Source organism: Euprymna scolopes, chromosome 1 (genome assembly GCF_053919585.1).
Source record: "Euprymna scolopes isolate OS-2025 chromosome 1, ASM5391958v1, whole genome shotgun sequence".
NCBI lineage: Eukaryota > Metazoa > Mollusca > Cephalopoda > Sepiida > Sepiolidae > Euprymna > Euprymna scolopes.
Window position 1 is genome coordinate 186,065,429 of NC_136482.1, and position 22,763 is coordinate 186,088,191.

Here is a 22,763-nt window from a genome sequence, read left to right on the forward strand (position 1 = left end):
CAAACGTCTTTCTGTTAGTATTTCGTGTTGGCCCAGTGGTTTACGTCGCGCGTTTTTTTTTTTTCACACTTTAATTTCCAACTTCGCCTCAAGGGTTCGGGTTCGATCCTTCATACTTACCTACCAAAACTTTTTTTTATTTTAGCCCCCCCCCCGGAGTTTTGATTTGCCCAAAACCACACATACCTCCAAACACCCGCTAGTCTTTAATATAAATCTCATCTGTCTGTTTAAATGTATGTATGTATGTCTACCTAAAGCTTTTGACAAAGGCGACGGATTTTCAGAAGATCATTATCGTTTTGAAGCTAAACCCTTCAGACGCCAAATATGGAAAAATTGACTAAAACCATTGACTCCTTCACTCTCAACTGGGCACTTTTCTACAGGGAGGGGTCACTCTTTTCGCCGATATTTTCGAAAATCATCCCATCTTTTCGATTGACTAGCCTTAATTTAAACTTTCGCCACTTCTGGTTTGGCGATGAACGCAACGGAAAAGACGTCATGTTTTCTTTTTTTTTTTTTTTTCACGTTCTTTTCCTCCTTCGCGGTACGGGTCTGCCTGCCTGTTAACACTTATTTTTTTGCTCAACACACACTTCCAAACACCCGGGTAACGCCGGGCACCCAGGCTAGTTATCTATAAATACCACAGTATTTGTTTACCGCTTTCAACTTCATTGTCTCATTTGTGCTAAAAGTTTTTTTGGGTTTTTTTTTTTTTTCAATTTTAACATTAGTTTGATAACTTCATATTAATTTATTGGATACGGTAATTGAAGGTGGGAGCGAGTTGTCTGACCTTGGATGACGGAGTTGGTGGCGGTCGGGAGATGACATGAGAGCCAAAATACATCCACTGCTTGTCTATTTTCTTTTCTTAAATTTGATCGGAGATAGACACGTTTTCGGACAAACAGTATTCATGACCTTTTTTTAACTTTTCCTCCTCTATAATAACAATATCAGTTTAGTGTTTTCGTTTTCAGAACTGAATTAGAGTATGCGAATTGTAATAACAAGTTTCGTTGTTTCTTTGAAGGCACTTTTGTAAGGTCAACACGAGTAGGATGACGGAATTGAACAATAAATACTAGACTGCATTCATCATTTCTGAATTTTTGAGATGAGAATTGGTTATTCAAATTATTTGGATTCGTCGGACTACTGTTCTCATCTTGAGTGTGATTTGCACAAAGCTTTGGTCGATGTAACCTTCGACCTTCTTCAGGTGTATATTGTCGAACTTGTGAATGCTTTGGTCGGACTCGAGAATTAGGACAAAATTTCGGACGGAACCTCTGATTTATTTCACAGACGTAGCATGTTCTTGTTTCGTCAGCCATGACCAAATAGAGTAATTCGTAATCGTATTGTGAGCGACCGAAAAATGCAATTGCGAATTACTTAGGACAACTATCCAGTCATGGCTACCCCGCTGAAGTAAATAAAAGGTTCCGTTAACAATTACGTCCAAATCCCCGAGTTCCTCAAAAACATTCCAGAGTTCGACAAAATACACCTGAAGAAGGTTGAAGGTTACAGCGACCATAGCGTTGTAAAAATCACATTCAATATGAGGACAGTAGTCCGAAGAATCCAAGTAATACACGTAATCATCGTACTTATCATCAGTCGAGAACGGAATCTAACCCCCCCCCAAAAAAAAATAAAAATAAGAAAAAGTGTTTATGTATTTATCATAGTTTAACTTAAATTCTATTTTTAACATCCTTTCTTGGCGTATCCAAATATAGAAAATAGCGTCTGAAGCATTTGTGAATTTTAATTTGAACGCTCGACGATATTGTATTGAATAATGCGATTATCTATTTTCGGGGATTTCCTCATCATTTCTGTCGCAACCTTCAGCCATACCAAATGGAATGTGTTTGTACGAGTATTGCTATTAAGGTTCTACTGTTTATTAATATAAGTTTCTGACATTCGTAGCAAGTTTGAGAGTCAATCAGTATTGATTTTATTAGTTTGATTCTCACGGATCAAGATTTGTTGAACGTAAATATGCCACTCATGAGCTGGCAGAAAACAAACCGATCACGTGTGGATTAGTCATATAGAACGAGAGAAGCCATACATATATAAATATATATATATATAAATATATACATATATATATAAATATATGCATATATATATATAAATATATATATATAAATATATATATAAATATATACATATATATATAAATATATACATATATATATAAATATATACATACATACATATATACATATATATATATATATATATATATATATATATATATATATATATATATATATATATATCAATTAGCATGAGTGGCCAGCGGTGCCCGGGTGTTTGGAGGTGTGTGCTGAGCAAAATAAATAAAACAAAACAAAACAAAACAGAAACTGTCAATTTTTTTAAACTTTGACCTCTATTATGACCCCTTGACATTTACTGTTTTGGGCTGAAATCAAGTTATTAAGTTAGATCCATGCTCAAGGAACCTATATATAAAATTTCAAGTGTTTAGACCTCAAATTGTCGGAGGAGTTTGGTAGAGATTTCACAGGTTAAATCGTTGGACTTTGACCCTTAATCGCTACATTTTTGTCTAAAAGCGATCACATAGATTTTCTCAAATCTCAGTACCACGTATATCAAATTTCGAGTCTGTAGACTTAAAATAGACAGAGTTATTTCGTAGGGAAATGTACACACACAGACACACAGACAGACAGATACACAGACACGTTCACTTTTATAGATATACTAGCATTTCAACCCGGCTTTGCCCGGGTGTTTGGATGTGTATGTTGAGCAAAAAAAAAAGTGGTAGTAGGAAGGCAGGCTTGAACCCGTACCGCAAAGAAGGGAAAGAACAGGGCAAAACCTAACGTTTCTGCTGTTATGACCACCGCCAAACTGGAAGCGATATTTTTTTAAATGAAGGCTAGACAATCTAAAGGAGAGGATAACTTTCAAAATTATCGGCGAAAAAAGTGACCACCCTGTAGAAAAGGGCCCAGTTGAAGGGGAAGATATTAATGTTTTTAGCCAATTTTTCGATATTTGTCGTATGAAAGGTCGAACTTTAAAACGATATTGATCTTGGTAAAATCAGTCGCCTCTATTGAAACTTTTAGGCAGACATACATACATACATTTATATATTGGTAACTAAAAATTTTCGACCCAAACTGATGAAAAAGCTTGCCCTATCTCTGAATACACTTTATGTAAAATTTCAAATATTTAGACCAGAAATTATCTGACCCCTTAATCGCCAAATTCCTGGCCAAAAACTGATCACAGCGATTTTTATCAAATCTCAGTACCCTGTATATCAAATTTCGAGTCTGTAGACTAAAAATTGGTTATTGCGTAGGGAAATGTACACAGACACACAGACACGTTCACCTATATCTATATATATAAAAATGTAAAGTTGGTTCGTTCTAAAAGAATAAAACCATATTTCTACGTTACCAATTTATTTGAAATTTTCAGACAACCCATTTTTAGAGTCGAGGTATGTTTTTATGTTATCAAAATAAATTTTCCTAATTAAAATTAAAATATTAAATAAAATAAATATATTTATTTAATCGTTTCTGCGAATCTGTTCTGTTGATAAAACTGAACTTCCGGTTCGATTCATTTCACAGCCACGAATTGACGAAAGGTTTCATTTTCTGTTAACTCGATAAGTAAAAAAACAAAACAAAAAAAACATATTTCATTTGTTTATCTTCCAAATTTTTTAATTTACACATCTTTTCTTTATTATATAAGGCCAAAAAAGGTTTGTTGCTTGCTTTTGAGTTTTTGTTTTGTTTTTTCTATATAAGATTACTTATGCAGAGAGTGATCCGTGCTGAAATAATGTTATTATTTAAAAAGTCATTCTTAACATGGGGAGGTAAGGATGTTTTGTACCTATTCTGTACTATAACCTGACAATTGAATAAATAAAAAAAAACATATCGTAAAACGTTATTTAAACGTGGAAATATGATTTAAAAAATAGCGCGGATCGCTCTCTGCATTAGCACCATTTTTATTTATTGCGGACTATTATTCTCATCTTTATTAGTTGTTTCACGAATTTTCGGCCAACTATTCCTCTGGCCTTCATGAAAAGAAGTCCTTTTATAAATGTTCAGTAACTTTTTCCTTTTATTATTCTTAAAGAGTAAAACTTTTCTTATTCATGAAAGGAGTTAAGCCTACGTAAATAAATAAATGTTTGTACACGTGACAAATTATCAATAAATGGTTTAGTTACTTTTTTTAAAAAATGTTTGTAAAAGTGCGAAAGGCGACGTTCTGTTCTACAACCATTACTCCCATGCTTAATTTCTATACTTATAGGTTTTTGGAATTTTTTTTCACTGGATTATTATTGATTGGACACTAATTAAACAGATTATTAAAAAAAAAATGTAAAAAAGAAATCATTATTTCGACATTTGAAAGTGGTGCTCACTTTTTAGTTACAACGTTCTGATAAATCAGTCACCCATTTTGTAAGCAATAAAAACGCGGTATATCAAAACCATAGAAAGTAAAAATAATGAGTCTTTACCGCATTTGTAAGTCAGAAATATATTTGTTTCTCAAAGAAAAAAAAATAGAGATAACAGGATTTTTTTTATTGTTTTCATGAAAATAAAGTTTCGAGATTTTTAATTATTTTTTTTTTTTTACTTATTTAGTTAGTTTGTGTTTTTTTGTTTTTTTTTTAAATTGTTTTTGTGAAAGGTGAGTTTTTTTTCAAAACTTTTGTTTTGTTTCTTTTTAATTTTTTTTAAAGTATTATAAATTTCAGTAACATGCTGGAGAAATGTTTAATAATTTGGTATTTTTTTAGATTAGGTCCACCTCCACAATTTTCCTTTCAATGACGACATTTATAGGTTTCCGAGTATGCCGAACACGCAAATTGCATTGAAATTTTGCCGAAATAGATAGTTGTATTATGCATTGTATTCTTCGGCGGCCATCTTTTTACGTGCACACGCGCCATAAACAAATACACACACGTAAAAAAGATGGCCGCCAAAGATTACAATGCATAATACAACTTTTTATATCTTGATAACTACTTATTTCTGCAAAATTTCGATGCGATTTTTGAAAACCATTTCAAGTCGTCATTTAAAAGAAAATTGAGGAGGTGGACCTAATCTAAAAATTTACCAATAATTTTGAATCCCGTACGCCGTACGCCTCCCGATACATTGCTTCGTCAACATGCGACCATTTTATATCTCCCGAAGACACTTCCGTATTTAGAAAAATAAATAAATAAATAAATAAATAAAAAGTGACCGATTTACCAGAACGTGGTAACTAAAAAGTGAGTACCCCTTTCAAATGTTGAAATGATTTTTTTTTTTTGCAATTTTTTTTCATAATCTGGTTAGTGTTCAATCAATAATAATCCAGTGAAAAAATTTCAAAAAACCTATTAGTATAGAAACTCCCCCACGTAAGTAAATAAATAAAAAATGTTACGTGCGCATGCGTTAGCCTTGACTAGGGGGGTACTAAGGGAACGACCATTAAATAATTCTGCGGGTCGCCATGGAACTCAACGCCCAAGGAGTACCAAAATAGTTTTCATGATCTGAAGAAATTTTTTTTTCGAAAAGTGGATGATCACTTTTCCATGTAAATTTAACTTAAAATGAGCACCCACTTTCTGGCCACCTGAGGAAGGGGCATTTATTTTCGTGTTTATTGGCTTAAAGGTTTTTTTGACAAGGCAGTTTGGTACGCGAATGCATATTTAACAGTTTTCGTTTATGCTCACGCATAGCATAAACAAAGGCTACGTCTGTGAAATGGAAAATAGTCCCAGAGTTCAGGGGTTAATACCATGCAAAAGAAATCAAACAAAAAGACTTTTTAGCCAAGAAACGCACAGAAAGAAAAAAAAATAGCATCCATTTTTTTTCTATCGAATTCATTTCTGTTTTTATTGAAAACTATTTTCCCCCGGATTTTTGATATAATTTTCCATTAAGGGCTGTGCGTCTCACGTTCGTAAATAACAACAAATTTTTTGTAGATTTTGGTGTTTTTACGTCGCAAAAAAATAGTTTTTATGATATGAAGAAATTACTTTTTCGAAAAAGTGGCGATCACTTTTCCATGTAAATTTAACTTAAAATGAGCACCCACTTTCTAGCCACCTGAGAGAGGGGGGATTTTTTCCCATGTTTATTGGCTAAACAGCTTTCGTTTATGCTTACGCATAGCGTAAACGAAGGCTACGGCTGTTAAATGGAAAATAGTCCCAGAGTTCAGGGGTTATTACCATGCAAAAGAAATCAAACAAAAAACTTTTTAGCCAAGAAACAGAAAAATGCCCCTCTCTCAGGTGGCCAGAAAGTGGGTGCTCATTCTAAGTTAAATTTACATTGAAAAGTGATCACCCACTTTTCGAAAAAGTAATTTCATGAATGTCATGAAAACTTTTTTTTTGCTACGTAAACGGTTTGCAGATTCGTTTTTAGCACACCGAAATCTACAATAAAATATTTCGTTATATATGAACGTGAAACGGGCCTAAAAGTAAAATAATACCGGATTTTTTTGAGCAGATTTGCCGTTTAGTTGTACAAATATCCTCAAACCAGGTAATCACTAAAAGGGACTTTTAAAAGTCGTCACCTGTATCGAGCAAAAGTTTAAAACCACCGATTATATGCCAGCCTACATCATGGTAACATATATTGAGTGAGTTCCTAACAGTATTTTGTATAGTTTTTTAGTTTAAACTCATTTTCCCAAAATTTCCCCAAACTTAACGTGTTCGATACAGTCTGCCGCTATTTGTATTTTTCAGATATACCGATAAACATTGAATGTTTTTGAACCGATTATACATTACATAAAAACACTAAAATCTTATCCAGTTAGGTAGAACACTTACTTTTCTTGCCTTTGATAACATTTATTTGTTATATATTTATTTTTTGACAACTTCTTTGTATCTGTGTTTAGTAATATAAACCCTTTTCATTTAATGTAACGTTTAGTCGGCTCGAAAAACAGTGTTTATTGGTGTATTTGAAAGCTACAAATGGTGGCGGACACTGTTGATTACTTTAAGTTAGAGAAAGTGAGTTAAAACTAAAAAAAAACTAAACAAAATACTGTCAGAAACCTACCGATTATGCCAGCCTATGTCATGGTAACATATGTTCGGTGAGTTTCAGGCACTGTTTTGTATAGTTTTTAGTTTTCAACTTACTTTCCCAAACTTAACGTATTCAACAGAATCCGCGACCATTTCTGTTTTTTGAGCCAATTAAACATTTTACATTACATAAAAACACTAAACAATTATCCAATTAGGTAGAAACGTAAATTACCTTACCTTTGCTTTCATTTATTTGTTTTTGGACGACTTTTTTGAATCTGTGTATAGTAACCCCCCTCCCCCCACCATCAACCAAATATTAATTACTAACTCACATTTTTTAAAACAACAACAACAAAAAAAGCATTTAGCGTTTCAACATTTTTGCTACGTTCGGCTTCATCCACTGATTGTTGGTCAAGTCCAAAACATGAATGATTGACAGAAACTCTCGAGGATCCAGATCAAATTCTGCAAGAGTACCATTTTTTTCAGTTTCTTCTTTTTCACTTTTTGCAGTGGATTGCTGTACTAATATAAGAAACATGCATTTTCTCCTTTATTAAATTTTTCCATTACACCAAATTGAGCCACTGCAACGCGTGGCAGGGTACAGCTAGTATATATATATATATATATATATATATATATATATATATATATATATATATATAAATTGATTGGTTTCCTGTTGAAAACAAGAACAACTAAACGGACGTGTCACGCTTAAAGTACCATTACGAGGCGTAAGAAAAAAAATCTTGATAAAGGCGAGTTTCTTCGTCAAATTATATCGATAAAAATTATTTTTACACTGTTTATTATTTTTTGCGTTTGATGGCTTCAAAACGTATTTATAATTATATATATATATATATATATATATATATATATATATATATATATATATATATAGTGTGTATGTGTTCCATATGATCACATACACACATATATATATATGTATTATTTTTACGTGCATAAAACATACCTTTATACAGGCATGTTTGTAGCTTTTAGCCGTCGTCAGCATAGGTTATATATATATATATATATATATATATATATATATATATATATATATATATATATATATATATATTTCATGATGTTTTTAGAGATAAAAAATTTAAATATTGCAATTAGGAAAGGAAGACTTTTATGATTCATGATTAAAAGTAAATTTGTATATATACAAATATATATATATATATCTTCTCTCCAAAAAGGTGGGAATGAAGGGGAAGCAGGAGAGGAAAGAAAAAAAAATGGGGAGCCAGCTGACCGGTTTCGACCCTCGCTTCTCAAAGCTGTATCGAGGGAATTAATTTTAAAATAAAGAATGAAAGCGATTAAAATAGCGTTTTATTAAATTTACAGGGAATTAAAAAAAAAAAAAAAAAAAAAAAAGTGGGAAAACGATTAAAATAAAACGACGTTATGGACGAATACCCTAGAGATTAATCACGTTCAACCCCAGGAGGCATTCCCTTTGCTTGCAAAGAGAAGGTTTCCTGAGTCGAACGTGAATGGTCTCCAAGATCTTAAGATGGTATAATGAATGAGCACGACTAATAATGGTAAAAGAGTCCGTGCTAAAGTTTGCTGCACAAGACGGGTTTTTAAGCAAATGATCAGTAATTGAAGACCCGTATGTGTTAGTAACGACATCAGTTGCCCGGTAGGTTCCATTCCTAATTTTACTGGGTACATGTTGTTGAATTCTTCCATCTAATGTTAATGTCGTTCGACCCAAGTAGTTGGCACCGCAACCACATTTAAAATTGTAAATAACATTACTTTTATGGTGGGGGGGGTAAAACGTCTTTTCGAGAAGATGGAAATAAAGTTCTCGTAGAGAAAACAACAATACCATCTTAAGATCTTGGAGACCATTCACGTTCTTTCTATTTTCTATATCGTGGCCGGATATCACCGCCTCCTATTCCTGAACACATCTTTATTGAACTTATGAAACTTGCCACTACATCTGTGGAATTTAGTTTCAACAATATTATGTACCGGCAAAAAGATGGTGTTGCCATGGGGTCAGTACTTGGACCGACCATGGCAAATATTTTTGTTGGGTTCCATGAAGAGCGCTTATTATCTGGACCCATAAAGCCATTGGTGTACTTCCGATATGTTGATGACACATTCTGTTTATTTAATAACCAAACGGAAGCTAACACCTTTTTCTCCTTACTCAATGGAATGCATCCCGCGTTAAAGTACACCTATGAGGGAGAGAGCAATTCAACTATAGCCTTCCTTGATGTATTGGTAACAAAAACGCCATCTAGTTACCAAACATCTATATACCGTAAACCAACGTTTACAGGTTTGTACACTCGTTGGGATTCATTTTGTCCCAGAAAACGTAAGATAAATCTAATTTGGACCCTCACACATCGTGCCCTTATGATTTGTTCCAAATCAAAATTAGATGAGGAATTGAAAAGAATTACGGATACTCTATCCAAAAATGGGTACCCCCTTGATGTGATTAGGTCAACTATTCAAAAGAAATTGGCCGAATTCTCTCGAATGAAAGAGAATATAGTAGCCAAATGTCCAATTTATCTTCGTCTGCCTTGGTTAGGTAGAGTAAGTGAGAAATTTGCCAAACAAATAAGTTCAGCAGTTCATGGATGTTATTTTGCTGCCAATGTGCGTGTTGTTTTCTCTACGAGAACTTTATTTCCATCTTCTCGAAAAGACGTTTTACCCCCCCCCACCATAAAAGTAATGTTATTTACAATTTTAAATGTGGTTGCGGTGCCAACTACTTGGGTCGAACGACATTAACATTAGATGGAAGAATTCAACAACATGTACCCAGTAAAATTAGGAATGGAACCTACCGGGCAACTGATGTCGTTACTAACACATACGGGTCTTCAATTACTGATCATTTGCTTAAAAACCCGTCTTGTGCAGCAAACTTTAGCACGGACTCTTTTACCATTATTAGTCGTGCTCATTCATTATACCATCTTAAGATCTTGGAGACCATTCACGTTCGACTCAGGAAACCTTCTCTTTGCAAGCAAAGGGAATGCCTCCTGGGGTTGAACGTGATTAATCTCTAGGGTATTCGTCCATAACGTCGTTTTATTTTAATCGTTTTCCCACTTTTTTTTTTCTTTTTTATTCCCTGTAAATTTAATAAAACGCTATTTTAATCGCTTTCATTCTTTATTTTAAAATTAATTCCCTCGATACAGCTTTGAGAAGCGAGGGTCGAAACCGGTCAGCTGGCTCCCCATTTTTTTTTTCTTTCCTCTCCTGCTTCCCCTTCATTCCCACCTTTTTGGAGAGAAGATATATATATATATATATATTTGTATATATACAAATTTACTTTTAATCATGAATCATAAAAGTCTTCCTTTCTTAATTGCAATATATATATATATATATATCTTGTTTATTATACAAAAATCTTTCGTTGCATATGTGCATACATGTTTCAGTGTAATCCCAATTCATAGATCACTTTATCAGACTAAAAAGAGGAGCGATATTAAAACGGCAGTCAAGATTACATTTGTTTTTTTTTATAAGATAGTTGGGTGTGGTTTACGCTCTGAAAAAGGTGAGGTGTATACTTTGTGAATGTGACCAGTAGAGGTTTAGGATGGATGTGTGGCGAAAGAAAGGGGGTAGCAGTTAATTGGGGTGAAGGAAGAGGAGGCAGTACGGTCCCATGTAGTCAGGCAGTAGCAGCGGGGAGGTATTAGTATTATTTTAATTTGGGGGTTGTTTACACACACACGCACACACATATATATAATGGTTGGGCCAATTGGTTCGGTAGATGTTAATATAATAAAACTCATGTGATTATTAAAGAGTGCTCAATGCAAGACAGAGCTGGTTTATAGTTTGTTTATTATACAAACATTATTGGTTACATATGTGTATACATGTTTCAGTGGAATCCCAATTCAAGGATAAAACTTTGCAAATGATTCAAATTTTAGTATGTTATTATGGATGATAATGACGACCAGTTGTCAAAATTTCAGCTTTTTCCAGTTGTTAAATATAGATATATATACATGTTAAATTAATTATCTCTTCATGCTCAAAATATGTGCCGAGACTTTTCACATTCTATTGCAGCGATGATTAGATGATGGCTAAGAAAAACATATCCATCTATCTAAAATATATTTTATACAACACACAAGCCTATAGACCGTATTTAAACCAGAGAAGAGAGCGGATAATTGTAATCCCCGTTTGGATGCTCTTTTTTTTGTGGAGCAAGTTGATGAAGAGGACAAGCAAATAGAGAAGCAATTCTGGTGTTTCTATAAATCAAATGTGACGTATGTCTCTAGTGATTAGTTTGCGTCAACGACTTAGATCAAAGGCATATATATGTATATGTATGTATATATATATAACTTTCTTTTAGTTGTATTATTTGGATTATTCGAACTACTTTTTCTCATTTTGAATGTTATTTTCAAAACGTTTCGACCGACGGAGGCTCCAACCTTCTCAAGTGTCTGTTATCGAACTCTGGAATCTGCATCGGGCTATTGAAGAGAATTAAGACACAATCTATATATCTATAAAAGTGAAATTGTCTGTCTGTGTGTATGTTTCCCTACCAAACTACTTTGTGGAAATCTTTTTGATCGGTTTTCGGTCAGATATTTAACTGTCAAGGAGTCAAAGTTAAACGATTTCACCTTTGAAAACTCTACCAAACTCCTCCGCCAATTTGGTGTCTAAACACTAGAAATTTTAGATGTAGGTTACTTGGATATGTCATTTTCATCTGCGCAAACTTTTAGATTTGAGCCTTAAACAATAATTGTTAAGGGGTTAAAGTTAAAATATTTTGGACCTCTGCGATCGCTGCCAAATTACTCAGTCAGTTTTTTGTCTAAACATTTGAAAATTTACATAGTGTGTTCAAACATAGGGCAAGCTTATTAATCGGTTTTTGGATATGAGTCAAACTTTTTAATATATATATATATATATATATATATATACACACACACACACACACACACATAAAATTATGAACAGTACGTAAGTCCCGAGCAAAGCCGGACTGAACGGTTAATTATACATAAAAATACAATTTGATCATTATATTTTTTAATTTCATTAATGACTGTTCATAACTATTTATAAATTTTAATTGATATACTTTGACAACTTTAATTTATTTTGTGTAAAATTTTAAAAAAAGCTTCTATGTTCTTGATTTTATTTTAATTCAATAAATGTCTAGATAAGTAACGATTTATTTTGTGTTATCGTATCGTTGTTGACATTTGTTAATATTTGCGATTGCCTTCCCTGATATGCGCTCTTCAAACTGAAACCTAAAAGAGTCTTCCCATGACAATAATGCACAAATGCTTAATTTTTTATATGAGTACTAGTGCGAACACTGGCGAAGCAAACACTTTTTACTGGTGTGTGTACACTTAAAAAAAATGCAATTCTTTGAGTGTCTTTCGTCTTTCCGCTATAGATATATCAACTTGGAAACAAATTCTTTTTTGCCAACCTAAAGAGCTAATATTGAACAGTCTGTATTCAGCGCCAAAAACCTCAAAATTTATGGATTTTTCTTTATGGTGAAAGTTTCTTTTTTTCGATAGTTTTACGAAAACCAATAAAACTAAACTAAATTCTTGAAACTATGAAATTTTATTGTGCCATAAAACGGAAATTTTGCGCAAGATGGCTGCCGTTGGGCGGGAAGCGATAAATCCACAGAAAGTCTATAAATGTCTTCATTTTTGTTACAGAATCACAACAATGTCATTTCTTCATTTTGTCGACCAGAATGAGAATGGGGGAGGGGGTAGTTGCTCGTCGAAAAGTCGTGTTCTCTTCAGGCATAACTATACTCATGATGTATTGTAGACGATATATCTGGCATTCGTAACAATTAGTCTCGAATTTATATTTTCAAGGAGTTTGTAACTTGTTTAATGGATACACTCGCGGACGATGCCGGGTTAAGATCCTATCAGATTTGATATCATTGGAAAGGTATGAGTCCACAACTTCCATGTATCTGTAGGAAAAATAGTAACAGAATCGTTTGTCTTTTAACATTAAATAACGCAATAAGAGTAGATTTGTCGGATAATAGACTGGAGAGTTAAATTAATTACGGAATAATTAATTAAAATAAAATCAGATGTTTCAATATGCCTAAATAGGATTTAATTCAAAAAGTCATATTTTTCGTGTTTGAGTGACAACCCAAGAAGAACTCGGAGCATTTTCACGTACATATTTTTAATTTTTACTAATTGTACTAGTTAAACTTCGACGGATAGGCTATAGTTTGTAGCATAGGTAGGTCGCTTTGGTTGAATTACTTTACGGTCCTTTTTTTTATTATACATATCATCCGGTTTGCGTGATTAGCGAAGTGGATACAGTAGCGGGTTATGGAATCGATTGCACCGACTCCAAATCCCATTAAATTTACTGTGATGATTTATGCAAAGAAACCGTTGACACAAAAAAAAAAATCAATTTACTGTAGCTATACGTAAAATAGCAGCTATTGTGTAATCTATTGCATATACTGTATTGCGTTTCTGCAATAAATCGGTTGATTTTTATAAGGCATGCAAACTATGTAAAATCTTTACGTAACACCCGCGTACTATTATTTCATCGCTGCTAATGGACTGTTTTCCTTTGGAATTTGAGTGGCAATAAGCCTCCCAAGGATTCCAGTACTCTCTATGCCCTTCCAGTGAAGGTCTAGATCGTGTTCTGCTTTTTTTTTTTTTTGCTTTTTTTTTTGTCTTTCCACTCTACTTGACCATTTACGGCCATTTCAGTTATACCAACATATACTGGTTCCAGTGTATGTGTTTAATTTGCTTTTATTATGAAGTAGAGGTAAAATATGTTTTTTTTTCTGTTCTTATTCTTCTTTTTCGTATTATTATTATTATTATTACTTATTATGATTATTATTATTATTATTATTTATTATTTATTATTATTATTATTACTTATGATTATTATTATTATTATTATTATCATTATTATTATTATTATTATTATTTATTATCATTATTATTATTATTATTATTTATTATTATTATTATTATTATTTATTATCATTATTATTATTATTATCATTATTATTATTATTATTATTTATTATTATTATTATTTATTATCATTATTATTATTATCATTATTATTATTATTATTTATTATCATTATTATTATTATTATCATTATTATTATTATTTATTATTATTATTTATTATTATTATTATTTATTATTATTATTATTATTATTATTATTATTATTATTATTATAACTTTAATTTAAAAACTTCTCCTTTTTCATTGCAGGTATGTTTTAACATTATCATCATTATATTATATGAATCCGAAGATTTTATTTTTGGCGTTGGTTTCCCCGATATTTTTTCTAGTTAGAATTCTTTCTAGAAAGAAATCGGGGATGATGAGGAGGATCACGTGAAGATTGCCAACATCCTGAGTGAAGGTGATTTGTTTTTTGTGGAACGAACTGAATTCGAACTTGAGAAAATCAGGCCATCAGTCCTTGTCGTTAACCACTAGATTACTCCCAGTCTTCGTTTTCACAAAAAATTAACAACATTCAAGTAAATTGTAAGTTACAAAAGCTTTATTTTATTTTATTTTATACACAGCAGATATTATGTTTAATTTTCAAACCACGTGTGAAAGCGAGGAGTGAAACGGGAAGAGTGTATATTTTCAAATATAAATTGCTCTAAAAAAAAACCTTTCCTGTTCTAATAAAGATGTTCGCTGACTTTCGACTAAAATTGGTTTCGATCATAAAATGATTTGGACGTATGCCGATCCACGTGAAATTACCATAATTAGACTGTGTAATGATATTGTAATCGACTTTGAGTCATAATTTATCAACAATATTAATTATTTTACGAGAGTCGTTCCAAAAGTAAGGCCTCCTGTTTTTTTTTGTTTCTTTTTCAAAAACTAAAAGGTTGAAGAGCTACGAAGACGAGAATGGTACTATTAGAACGAGTAACTTTTGTGCTCGAGAATGAATTTTTCTACATAGTCACCGCGATTCGACCGACCCATCTTCTAAATGTGCTGACATAAACTGCATCAGATTCGGAAATGCTAAACGAGTGCCAGCGAATGTCGATCAGTTAACTTTTTTCTGCATGGATAAATGCAGATGCATCTCTGCTTCTGACGCACGTCAATGACAGGAGCTGTTTTCTGATAATCTTGCGCCATCAATATCTGAAACACAGAGATTAAACTTTCAAGTCATGAATACATAAGTTCAGTCATCATAATGCAATTTGCAATCCTCTTTAAGGCGAAACAAAAAAAAAAGGAGGTATTACCTTTGACACGTCTCCTATAATAAGTTTTAAGTCTATTTTTGATACTTATGCAGAATAACTGCCGTGATATCGTAGAAGTCTTCCAGACAGTTTATGTAAAACGCCAGAAGGTCTCAAACAAGAAATCCATTTTTTCGCGCATACGCTGACAAATCTTTGATTTTTTTCATGAAAAATATATTATTTCTGTCATGCAAGTTAATTAAAAAAAAAATTAATTGGAAAATAAAAATATTCTTTTTGTTGTTACAATAATTAATTATAAATAATTATTGAACAATATTTACAAAAAGCACTCATTGTAAGGTAAGTTTCATGGATAAATATCTTATTGTTTGCTATCAGTTGTTTGTTATGAAAATTATTTTTGTTTTTCTTTTGTTATAATATTATTTGTTCATATCTAGATGAATATTTCTTTATATAATAAATCAATAATAGAAAATATTTTTTTTAATAATATAGGTTGCTGCGTTTTCATTGGCTCAGCGTTTTAGAACCTTTTTAAAGTTTTACGTAAACTGCACAAAAAATTCCGATGAGAACAAGCTCCATATTCTGTATAAATATTTTTTCCATATTTCCTCTTTATTACCTTTGAAACCATTTTATTTCACTGTTTTATGTAACGTTATACCGGAACTACAACCTAACCCGATATTTTACGGGCATATGAAAAACTGAAACTTATCATAGAGCGAAAATCTTGTTGGGTTGAGGAGTATATAATGACAATTTTCAATAAATTCGAAACGCCAGACACGAATAGACAGAGAGCGTGTTAGCTATAATGGCTACTGAGTACATCACCAACGTGTATGTATGTATGTATATATGTATGTATGTATGTATGTATAAAAAAAAAGTAATTTTCGGGCTCATGGACTTTCAGTGTCTGAGGGAGTGGCACTCGTCTGACAAGACGTTTCAGTCATCATGTCTGTATATATTTGAGGGTAGTTCACTAAATGAAAACTTTGGTGTAGTCGTAATGTAACAGACTTGCTAGCGTATTTAGCAGCCACATATGCAAATGATCCCACTGGTTGCGCGAGGTCTTGTCACATGGAAGGAAGAGAAGGGGCAGAAAAAGAAAGACAAAAGTGCCGATGCAAGATGAATGTGTGGCCCGTGGCAGGAGAAGACCTTTAAGTCCGTGTCGAGACGGCAGGGTTTTGTTTACTACATGGTGAATTAAAAAAAATGCAATGCCTTGATGGAAAGCACTAATAAATAACTCTGGTTAAAACTGGAAAAATGTAGCCTCTAATTTCTTCCTTTTATTTGTTTTTTTTTCAACTTTCTCAGACTTAATGTATTGGGTCTGATTGCTAAAATGTAATGACATTGTTGAAGATTAACGACTACGTTACAGCAAAGTCGGTTAGTCATAAGTTGAATAGGTCATAAGTTGACAATGACTCCCAAATATTTTAAGAATTTGTATCGTTTACATGTTTCTGATTGTTGTCCTCATTTCGAAATTTTCCCAAAGCTTTGATTATTGTATGGTAGATTTCAGGTCCTTTTTTTCTTTCGTAGAAGAGTTATATGACCGGAATGTAGAGCCACAGGTAAATACACATCTTAATACTAAAACGTTTTGCAAAAAGGCACAGACCCCAGTAAGTAAAAGAGCAAACTAGAAAACTTTGAAAATGATATTCGGAAAAGGTTAGAATCAAACCCAGTAGGAAAGTCTTAAAAAGATAGATATTTTATCTAGGAAATGCAGTTGATTGTTCATTCTTTTATAAATGACTGGATATTAAATATGTCAGTTAAAAGAATGGACAATACGAGTTTAGAAATAATGATTAACAAATAGGTTAGATTTTGAAATAAATAAGTTATAAATAAAACAATTAATTTAGGAATTTCTTTGTTTACCAGAGGCGTGTAGGTGCATGTGCAAAGCGCACGTGTAATTTGAAACGTGAGGGAGTTACATTGGTTGACCACACCTCTGACGTCATCAAGAAAAGTCACTGTGAATTTGGTTGCCGTAATTTTCAAGGGAGGTAACGAATCTGGGAAACCACAAACACAACTTGAAGAAGAAAAAAAAAACAAGCAAAGAAAAAAAATGGCCCTAACAAACTAGATGTAAAAGAATATATACAAAGAAAAATAAGGTCCTAAATTACAAAATATGCTAGACGATTAATACATACAGTAACACAATATCAAGAAAAAAGAAGAAAGAGAATCATACACTCACACATGAAAAAAATGTATTTTAAAAAAGACACGATATGCCGCAAAATAAAAACCCAATAAAATTCCAAAGGAAACCACACACACACGCAAAACGCCATGAAAACTTTGTTTTGATGAAGTAAAAAACGAGAATAAAAACAAAATGAAAAAAAAGACACGGGTCCATGAGTACATTAGCCTAGAAATCATTGAAATAGACCGACATTCGGTTTGTAAATTGAATTGTTTTGAAATACACACACACATACAACGTGAAAAAATGCATTTTTATATACACGCAGAGTAAAGAAAAGAAATCGCTGTCATTCATTTCTATTGTTGGAAAATGGGTGTCAGTGTCGAAAATTGTTTGGGTTCATCTGTCAATCAAAATTTGTAATAATTATCAAACTGACTGGAGGTGTACTGTGTTTGTTATTGTTGAGAATGAAGATTAATGCACGTTTAAAAGATCCTATGGTCTGTAGGAATGCACTTTTATTGAAAAGGCGTTTTTGTGTTTATATTTGAACTTTTCAGCTTTCTGGGTGTTTTTTTTTTTTTTTTTTTTTTTAAAAAAGACTATTTTGAAAATGAGTTTATATGGATGTCTAGTAATCACGTAAAAAAATTGTGTTGCAGTGTTTTTTTTTTAACAGGCTTTTGTTATTATTGTTGTTTACAGAAAAACATTTTTTTGAATAGAAGTTATAACTTGAACGATTTGTCTAGAATATCATATTTTAATGCGCTATAAATTGTTTAATGCGTGAGAAAGTTTAATACAATGATGTATTTTTTGAAGAAGATGTTATATGATCTTTTGATGTTTGAACAAACATTGTTGAAAATTGTTTTAAATGTATGTATAATGAATTGTATCTGTTGTCAGAAATTCAAGCATAATTAAGTAGAATAAATTAAACAAAAAAAAGTACAGGTTATAAGAAAAAATAAAATGAAACGATGATTTAGACGAATGGTTGGCCTAGAAATAATATAAAATGTTAGAGAGGGGACAAGAGAAAAATTACGTAAATGGGTATTTTTTAGAGGTTTTTGGAGTCGATAAGCCAAAAGATAGAATTTTTCTTTTTGTCCATAATTTTTTCGCAAGCAATTTACTTTCCAGTGGACAATACTGTGTGCACATGTAGGAAAAACAGATGAACATCTGCGATGTTGTGGCTTTTAATGAAAGCAGGCTGCAGATAACAGCTTCGAGTCAAATGGTAAATCTCGATACAATAAGTTAAAAATGCAGATGGTGAGGGAAGAATGACGAAAGAAAGTCGGTACAAGGGCAAATCACTCAGAGTAATAAAACGGAAAAAGTAAAATATATATAGGGAGAAAAGATATAACCTTATGATATTCTTTTTGAGGTGAATGTACAGGGGATATCCCTGTTTGGAGATCTTGGACGCTCTGATGGAAGAGAAAGGATAAATCACAAAATTCCTAGCCATAGTTAGAATTCAGTGCGCAAGTAGGAATTTGGCGCAAGGGAAAAGGAGTATTTATTTAAGGGTGATGTTTTTGAGATCTTTGTTGAATTTTCGGAGTCCAAACGAGGAAATCCGAGTGAATCAGTGTGATAAAAAGGTATATCTTGATAATTAAAAGCCAACCACAAAGATTCAAGTAAATAAGCTTTGATGTATGTCCCAAAAGTAATGAAATAGTCTGACAAGGGGACAAAGCTCTAATTAGTAGAACAACCGTGCGAAAGAAGGGATCAGGACACATTTGGACGAAGAATCGTTGAATTGGTGAAGAAGTAAAATGGGACTTTGGTTTACGGCATAAGGGTGGCTGGACAGAGCAGCTGACATGAATCATAGGAGGTACTACCCTACACCCAAAAGGAATATGCCAGGGAGATCGGATGGAGATTCTGTTCTTGAAAAAAAATAATTAGGGAGTCAGGTGCAAAAGGGCTAACTAAAAAGTTGTTTATTTATGGTGTCTGATCTTTCTTAATCAAGTGGATGGATTGGAATGTAAAAATGCGTACATTTTTTGAAAAATGAGAAGGGAAGGGTGTTATGTAAAAGGAGACAGATTTCAGTAATTAGAAGAGCAAATTAGATAAGTTTGGAAATGATATTTGGAAAAGGTTAGAATCAAACCCAGTGGGCAAGTGTTAAAAATATAATAGATATTTAATTTAGGAATGCAGTCGATTATTCATTCTTTTAAAAATAACTGGATATTAAATATGTCAGTTAAAAGAATGGACAATACGAGTTTAGAAATAATGATTAACAAATTGGTTAGATTTTGAAATAATAAGTTATAAATAAAATAATTAATTTAGGAATTTCTTTGTTTACCAGAGGCGTGTAGGTGCATGTGCAAAGCGCACATGTAATTTGAAACGTGAGGGAGTCATATTGGTTGACCACGCCCCTGATGTTATCAAGAAAGGAGATTCCCAATATATTGAAACAGGGTACGAAGTTAGACAGTCTGAGTCGGAGTCAGAGACGAGAGTCGGAGAGCGACTTAGTGAGAGCTGATGCCGCTGGGAGGCGAAGGGTGGGTGAAAGAGGAGACCATGTAGTCGTAAAGGCTTGAATTCTTAACTGGTATGAATAAAGAATCATGTATATTTGTTAATTGTTGTCTTCGTTGTCAGGAAAAGGTAAATGTTTTATCTATCATCTTGTAAACGAACTTTGTATAGCTCCCTCAAAGTATTATGTGTCCCCTCCGCCATCATCAATAATGACTCTCCCCTCTATCTGTGTTTACAAGAACGGTTGCACAAATGTCTCAGCTCTGTATTAATAATTATATAAAGTCCCCAGGAATCGTCACAGTTGTTGTGATGTAAGCTGTATATAAATGTCATTATCATATGTGTCTCCAATATGAACCCCTGACTACACAACAGAAATATGAACACTGCATTTCTCCAAAAGATCATAAAATACTGAAATATTTCAATGTAGAAATAAAATTCATTTTCATTTATTTCCGACTAGCTGTCCCTTTTCAGCTTTGCCCAGTAATGTATTTGAAATTTCATTTGGTTTTTGTTTTAAAAAGCATGCTGTTTTTTTTTTGTTTTTTGTTTTTTTCAAAATAACTTTTTGTTCCAATTAGAGCGAAGTAACTCTGCATTGATGAATATTATTTTTTATTTTTGCAATTGTTCTCATATCACGTTTTCTCTCATTCCTCTTTTATCCCCATCCTCTCTCTCACACACACACACACACACATTCTCCTCTCTTTTATTGTCCTCTTTTATTCTCCTTTCTTTTATCCTCCTTTCTCATATATTCTCTTTCATTCTTAGTCTCTATATCTCTCTCTTACTGCTCTCTTTTCACCTATCTTCCCTCCCCCCCTTTTTTGTCTCTGTTTCTCTTTTTAATTCTTCTTTCTGTATAATTTCTCCTCTATTTTCTTTATAGATTTCAGTAATAAAGGAACACTCTTTCTTCATCTTGTCCTTAAACCCATTCCACATCGTTTCTCTATTAAACCTTATGCGCACACCTCTACCTTACCCACTCTCTCTCAGATTCAGTATCTAAACCAATTAGTACCTTCTATTCTCTGTGCCTACAGGTGTGTATCAAATTTTTGTTATTTTTATTATCACTTAAAATTTGAGTCGATTGTAGTTAACATCACTGTTCGACCTGCCCTTTTTTCGTCTCATCGTGGGTGAGTCAATCAACCATCACCCTCTACCAAACTCTCTTTCCGCCATGAAAATCGGATCGATTGTTTCAATCATGGAAGTTAATTGCATGCGTTTCATTTTACTTGAGTGGAAGTTCTCAAAAATCAAAGGACCCTTCTCAAGGGAAACACTTGATCGTTTGATTTGAAATGCATATTCGAATATTCTATTACAGTTCTCTTTTATCTCTCAAACGTTAAGTTAGTAAAAATGTTGGGACTATTACTATTCTTCTCCCTACGTTATAGTATGTCATGTCTTTGGCCTCTTTGTCTTACTGAATTCCAAAACAAGAATTTGTCTAGTCTGGTGGAGTATTGGTACTATAAAAACCACGTAGAGAAGGTTCACCAATCCTCGGACAAGAAATACAGAAAGAATTTTCTTTAGGCTTAGAATACTATTATTTTGAATATTTAGTCAGGATTTATTTGTAGGGGAGAGTATCCTCATGCCAGGTTGTCCTGACAAACACCTGTACAGATGACGCTGGAAGGCAATGTGTAATAGACATTCCAGTTTTCTATTGTCTAGTTAGCATTCCAGTTCTCTTTAGTTAATAAAACATTCCAGTACTCTTTTGTCTAGTAGGTATTCCATTTTTCTTTTGTCTATTAGGTATTCTAATCCTCTTTAGTCTAATAGGCATTCCAGTTCTCCTTTGTTTAGTATGCAATCTATTTCTCTTTTGTCTAGTATGCAATCTATTTCTCTTTTGTCTAGTAGGTATTCCAGTTCTCTTTTTTCTAGTAGGCATTCCAGTTATTTTTAGTCTATTAAGGCATTCCAGTTATTTTTAGTCTATTAAGGCATTCCAGTCCTCTTTAGTCTATTAAGGCATTCCAGTCCTCTTTAGTCTATTAAGGCATTCGAGTCATCTTTAGTCTAGTAGGCATTCCATTTCTCTTTTGTCTAGTAGGCATTCCATTTCTCTTTTGTCTAGTAGGCATTCCATTTCTCTTTTGTCTAGTAGGCATTCCATTTCTCTTTTGTTTAGTAGGCATTCCATTTCTCTCTGGATAATGGATGATGTGCATATTTAAATGAAGAAAAAAGAGAGACAAAAAGTATTTCTCTTTCAACTTGAAGAGAAATATTCGCCTCAATGAATCGGACATTCTTTTTAAATGTCCCTTTTTTGTTTACTCGACATTTAAAATCATGAAAACGTAGTTTCGCTTGTCGCTCTGTTGCGCTTAAGTTTGAAATAACTTTTTTTTTAATCGTTAAACGCGCATATTACCCGAAAGCCTCTTTATAAAAACCCTTCTATTGTTTCTTTCTCATATTTTATAGTTTAGCATTTGTTAAATGTCACTCTTTC

General features: G+C 32.8%; 1 long non-coding RNA gene across 1 annotated transcript in view; it reads left to right on the forward strand.

The window, feature by feature from the left end:
• LOC145278242 (uncharacterized) overlaps positions 1–22,763 on the forward strand; it is a 729,197-nt gene that overhangs the window by 480,558 nt on the left and 225,876 nt on the right. The window contains exon 2 of the long non-coding RNA XR_013868351.1: positions 14,516–14,800. This is a non-coding gene — a long non-coding RNA (uncharacterized LOC145278242). The remainder of the gene's footprint in view (positions 1–14,515; positions 14,801–22,763) is intronic.